At 45.5% G+C, this 6,520-nt stretch overlaps 1 protein-coding gene across 1 annotated transcript in view; it reads left to right on the top strand.

Moving 5' to 3' along the window:
• Nucleotides 1–3,433: 3,433 nt before the first annotated feature.
• LOC141272071 (oocyte zinc finger protein XlCOF8.4-like) overlaps nucleotides 3,434–6,520 on the top strand; it is a 32,725-nt gene continuing 29,638 nt past the window's right edge. The window contains exon 1 of the mRNA XM_073682382.1: nucleotides 3,434–3,473. The gene's annotated coding sequence lies outside the window, so the exon portion shown is untranslated. The remainder of the gene's footprint in view (nucleotides 3,474–6,520) is intronic.

Genomic DNA, 6,520 nt, shown 5'->3' with positions numbered 1-6,520 from the left:
TTAACGGTCTGATAGGTCCCAGGAGGTGACAGATTAACTTTAATAAATATGTTAAAAAGAAGAAGGCCCAATACTGATCCCTGTAGTACCCCACTGAGAACTGTGAACCAGTACAAATGTGTTCCATTAGTAACAAACCTTCGTTTACGATCACTGAGTCAGGTGTTAGGTGCCAACCTTGTATGTAGCACTGTATCAAACTCATGTTGATGCTGGGTCATGAGTTTATTTTTATTGAGGTACTCTAGGATAGCTTCTCTTAAAGAATGCCTAACATAAGACAACATTTAAAAAAAAAATCACAGAAAAAGATACAGCGTTACCAACACCAAATCAGATTACAAATGCTCTAGCAGGATGCATCAGGACCCCAAGATAAAGGCGGGGGCAGCACAGGTGCAAAATACTGATAAAAAATTGCAGTAGCTGGACTTTTTGCCTTTTTCTCTTGGTGTTGGTCCCCCCCTATTTTTAATAACCAGCCAAGGAAAAGCGGACAGCTGTGAGCTGGTCTTATTATGCTGGGAAGAAGCCAATATCCATGGACCTTACCAGCCTAATAATATCAGCCTCCAGCTGTCTGCTTTTCTTTTACTGGCTATAAAAATTAGGGGACCCTTAACCCTGGGCCATTTTCCATTTTTGCGTTTTCATTTTTTGCTCCCCTTCCTCCCAAAGCCATAGCTTTTTTTATTTTTATGTCAATATAGCCATGTGAGGGCTTATTTTTTGGGGGACAAGTTGTACTGTTAAATGCCCTCACTGGTTTTACCATATTGTGTACTGGAAAATGGGAAAAAAATTTCAAGTGCGAAAAAAAAATGCAATTCTACAGTGCTTTTTATGTTTATTTTTTTACCAAGTTCACTGAATGCTAAAATTGACCTGCCATTATTATTCTCCAGGTCATTATGAGTTCGTAGACACCAAACATGTATAGGTTCTTTTTTATTTAAGTGGTGAAAAATTTTCCGAGACCCGTAGTGTCTCCATTTTTTGAGATCTGGGGCCGGGTGAGGGCTTAATTTTTGCGCGTCGAGCTGCCGTTTTTATTGATACTATTTTTGGGGTAGATAATATGTTTTGATCGCCCGTTACTGCATTTTATTGAAATGTTGCGACGACCAAAAAATGTAATTCTGGGGATTAGAATTTTTTTCTTGTTACGCCGTTTACCGATTGGATTAATTCTTTTTTTATATTGATAGATCGGGTGATTCTGAACGCGGCGATGCCAAATATGTGTATGTGGTTTTTTTTTATTTTATTTTGAATGGGGTGATTTAAACTTTTATATTTTTTTATTTTTAAAAACTTTTTTTTACACTTACTGCTTGCTTAAATAGTCTCCATAGGAGACTAGAAGACGCAATTATCCGATTGCCTCTGCTGCATACAGGCGATGAGCAGCTCGCCTATTTGCAGCAGAAATGCTCACTTGCTACGCTCATAGCAATCAGAACATGACAACCACAGGGGTCTGCTGCAGACCCCGGTTTGTCATGCCCACCCCGATGGGCTGGGCTAATGCCGCGCTTCCGACACGGCGATGTTAAATGCCGCTGTCAGAGATTGACAGCGATATTTAACTGGTTAACAGCCACAGGTGGATCGCGATTCCACCCGCGGCTGTTGAGGGCACATGTCAGCTGTATAAATCAGCTGACATGTGACCGGTTCAGTGCCGGCTTAGCGCCAGAGCCCGTGCTGAACGTGATGACTTGGGACGTACTAGTACGCCCCAGGTCAGAAAGGGGGTTAAAAAAAATGATGTGAGGTCACCCCTATTTTTAAAAACCAGCTAAGGCAAAGCAGACCGCTGGGGGCAGAAATTAATAGGCTGGGAAAAGAAATGGCTATTACCCCCTTCCACCTAATAAGACCAATCCTCAGCCACCTCAGAAATGGCGCATCCATTAGATTGCCCTGGTGCATTGGTAATAGGATTCCCTCATACATGGCTCATGTTTAAATGATAAATTTACTGTAGCACAGATTCATCTCAGCTAAAAGTCTAGACCCTTCGATCAGGAATAGGACATTTCATAACTTTCCCAAATTCTTATGAAAAAATATTCCCCACAAACTGCATTGAACTACTGTACCCAATTTATTATATATTTTAGGCATCGGAGTTGGTCCATTTTATACCGACTCCGACTCCACCAAAATTGGCTCCGACTCCACAACTCCAACTCCACAGCCCTGCCTACTTCTAAATACTCCTCCATGGAGAAATAGACGGTGGCATCCTGACACCTTATAGGAACCTGACACAAACAATGGTACCGTCATCCCCCGATCCCTTCATAGCGTCACTGTATAATGTCCCAGCAGTGTCACATCTCCGGTCAGCAACTCAATCATCTTGTAGGGGAGTTCTAGGATCTTCTGGTCATTGATGTCCTCATGAATCAAGCGGTGAGGTGGAGGCCCTGTGATTGGACTCAGGGGTCTTCCCCATCCCTCAGACACAGGGGCCTGACAGCGCTCACTAGAGGTCTTCTTCACTACTGTGTAATCCTGGTTATGGAGAGACACATTAATAAATCTCACTACAGACATTTCCAGAGTCCTCACCTCTCCAGTTCTGTCCATCTGTTATTCCCATAGATAAGAATGATGTAATGTGACGTCATCAGAATCTCTCACCTCTCCAGTAAGCCGGAAGAGGATCTCTAGGGTGAGGTGTAATATCCTCTCCGCCATTCTGTACCTGTCCCTATCCATCCTTGATGGTCAATCAGGAAAATTCTCTTAGGCTATGTGCCCACAATCAGGCTATAGCAGTTCTTTTGAAGCAGCGTATTTTCGCTGCATCCAAAGTGGTGCGTCCAAGTACGCAGGTAAATGCGCATCCTATGCAATGAATTTCGGTAATCTCTGTTGCGGAAACCATTGTCTCTGCAACAGAAATTGACGTGCCGCGGCTCATAAAGCAGCGCAGTCGGTGAATTTACGCTGCATCAAATAGAAGCGCAGTGGGCATGGGATTTCTATAAATCCCATCCACTGTGCTTCTACTGTACAACGCAGCGTTTTGGACGCAGCACAGGTGAGCTGCGTCCAAAATGCTGCAAATACTGACTGTGGGCACGTACTCTTATATAGAAGATCTCCCCTGAGAGGATCCGATATTGTAGGGACCTGAATGGGGAGAAGATGACGATGTAACATCATAAAGATCCCATGTAAGAAATCTCCGGAGCTGTTACCGGCTTCACATGATCACTACATCCAGTCATGGCCCCGTCCTGCCCCCGGTATAACACACAATCACATTATAGTCACATACAGGGATTTATCACAGGCTCAGCACTGAGGGGGTTAATAGTAATGGGGAATCTCCACATACCTCCACCTGCAGAGCCGCACACTGGATATATGGCTGCTCTGTGCGCACAGGACCTGTGGTGATGTCACAGTCATGTGATCAGCCACATGGAGGGGAGGAGCCAGTCTCCATTTTGCAGGTAGTGTAGGACACAGCTCCATGAGAGAAGCCGTCTGCTGTACTGGTGAGAGGTAATGAGGGAGCAGGGAGTGTGTGATGGGGGAACAGGACTAAACCCTAATGGGCTGAAGGACGGGGTCTCTCTGACCACTGGAATATACAGCGGAGCTGGAAAGATCCTGAACTCTTTACAATTTTCCACATTTCTGAATTAATTTGACCTAAAACTCCATCAGATTTTCTCACAAGTCCTAAATGTATAAATCCTACAAGGAACGAGACTGAGAAGTGTAAAGAATGAAGATCGTCGCTGTACAGAATAATATAAAGGATTATTAATTCACCTCATGAATATATATGTCTATGAAGACATAAAATAAGGGGAAATTATATGCCAACAGCAACATGGCTATGGCATTACCATGATTGGCAGGCAATCCTCGCATGTTTAGTGGCTGAAAATTAGCCACGAAACGTGGGGCAGTGAAATGAGCATGGTGCCCGAGTACTCGGATACTCAATCGAGTACCGAGCACGCTCGCCCATCGCTATTGACAATACTTATACTGCTTCTGCAGCTCTCATCTATGGAAGTTCTGGCTGGATGGGTAATGCAGCAACCACCCTGTCTGTGTTCCCCATCATTTGCATTCCCGAATGCTTGGCAAATGTACTTGAGCCAGTAGCGTAGCTACCGCGGGCCAGAGGGGGCAGTGGCCCCGAGCCCCGTGCTCTCGGGCCCACCCGGAGCTACACTAGTGAAATTGTATGTGTGTGCAGGAAGCCCATACAGTTACACTCTGGGGCAGAGCAGTGAGACGCTATGTCCCTGCACTGCTAGGCGGCAGCAATGGGGCCCTTGAGCAGGAGGGCGGGGGAGCCGCCCAGTGCCAACATCGGGCCCCCTGCCCATCACAGCAAGTTCAATGATGAGAGAGGGAATGTGAAGCTCCCTCTTCCATCAATCCCCCTGCGTTTGATGTCACTGACGCAGACGCTGACTGGGCGCATTGACGTCATCACTTGGTGCCCACTGTTCTGACATGTTCAGATGCTCGGAGCAGCGCGGGGAACGGGCTTTGTTTTACCATTTAGAGGGCACACAGTAGGTGCAGTAATAGGGACACATACAGCAGCAGCGGCTCAGTATTGGGGTATTGGCAGGATGAGGCGTTTGTGCAGGTTGGGAATAGATGTGGACAATGCCTGAAATGTGAGGAGTCAGATGTGTCTGTGTTGTAATCTCTGAAGATGAGTCTTGGATGGTGAAGTTGTCATTCTGGGCCAGATGGAAAAGTGAACGATTTCATCAGAAAGAACATCATCTGTCAGTCACTATCTGTAACTGTACTGTGATCTCCTATATGGTCTGCAGGACTAGTATCTACCGCTATATGGTCACCATGTTTACTGTAATATCAGTATTGGTCTTTGTATAGAGATTATTTTCAGTAACAGCGTGGTCATCTGCTGAGGTACTCCTACATCCACTATCGGATGTAGAATAGCCAAGGATTAGGAAATCGTGGCAGATCAGAGAGGCATCACCGACCAGCTCTGGCAGTGAGTATGTCGACATCCCAGCTGAAAGGAAGAAGGGTGAATGCGCAGGGATGCTGGCATTAGCGTGCCCCCTCCTCTTCAAGCCCGCAAGAAATTTCTGCAGAAGAAGTGGGGCACAAATATTCTCCTTGGATTCCTATGATCTCTTTTGAAGGCCAAATCCTCTCCAGACCAGTGGTAAAAAGATTTTACCATGGGGCCTTATTAGCAGAAGAGAAAATCTGTTTAATGAAAAGAATGGAAGATACCTTCTCCGGGTCCATCTTCAATTCAGTATCTGGGATGACACATCCTTGAGGGGGTGAGGATCCCAGGAACAGGCCAATGGACCCCAATTTCTCTTCAAGGCAGAGTTCTCTACAGACCTTTAGAAAAAAGTTTTTACCTTCGACCCTCAGGAACACAGGAGTAGGAGAGAAAGCATGTTTGTCAGGGAATTCCAACACACACAGAGGGACGACACCAGGGAGATCACGCAATATCTCACCGTGCCGTCACACTGTCCGTATTTTGTCTGGAGTCGCGAGCACGCGATCCAGACTACTCTCTACGTAGGTAACGGTAAGCGGCCAGTGAGTGTATGGCGCAACACCCTGGGTTCCACAGCCTGGAATCCGTGTTTAACGCCCTCCGTACGGTCACTGTCAGCTTCACGATAGCCCAATTATTAATACTCTCTGCCACCACCGGCCGAGTTTAAAATATAATGCAGGCCTGGCCGGACGTCTGCGTTTTGGTAGCGTATATGGCTTCGGGGAAGGGAACGATTACAGAACAAAAGAAACGGGACTATTAAATTTTATATTTAATCCAAAAGGGAGGCAGTGTTTAGGAAAAATATATATACAAGGATGGTACAAAGGAGACATTAAAATACATACGCAGTTACATAAAATAAACAGGAGGAAAGAAGATAACTTTACTTGCACTATATGATCACTGAGACGATTCAATATAGGTGGAGGAGGGGCTCCCCGGTTGGAGTATGCTGTTATTGAACAGGACCCGTTGCTTATAATTCTTATTCCACCCTGGCAATGAGTGCTCCTGTCTTCTCCATGGATTCTCTTATACCTAAGGGGAGATCTGGCCTCACGCCCCTTGTGGTGACATCATGTGGGCCGGTCTCCAGCCTGTACATTTTTATTAAAAACGCTGACTTCTGCGATAACTCATTGCTCGTTGATCACAGAAGCTTGCAAACTACGCCATTTTTTTCCTTATGATTTTATCTTTATTTAGATATCACACATCACATAGCTGCAGTCTGCTATTCTGGTGTTTTTGCGCTACAGCTCCCTGATTTTTGTTACAGCCCTGGAAAACTGCCTATACATTCCTGGGCTGATTTGGTCACTACACATATGGGTCCCGTTACTGTCGGACCTATGGAACTCACAAGATTTCATCTTTCATATCGGAGTCAGTGCGTCTAGAAATTTTCCTTTGAGGCTTGGGAAGCAGCTTCAACAGTTACATGCAAATTAGTGCAAGCCTGCGTTT

This window comes from Phyllobates terribilis, unplaced genomic scaffold, assembly GCF_046119375.1.
Source record: "Phyllobates terribilis strain yellow unplaced genomic scaffold, ASM4611937v1 Scaffold_5__5_contigs__length_657084704, whole genome shotgun sequence".
NCBI classification, from domain to species: domain Eukaryota; kingdom Metazoa; phylum Chordata; class Amphibia; order Anura; family Dendrobatidae; genus Phyllobates; species Phyllobates terribilis.
This window is presented reverse-complemented; position numbering and strand designations above follow the sequence as displayed.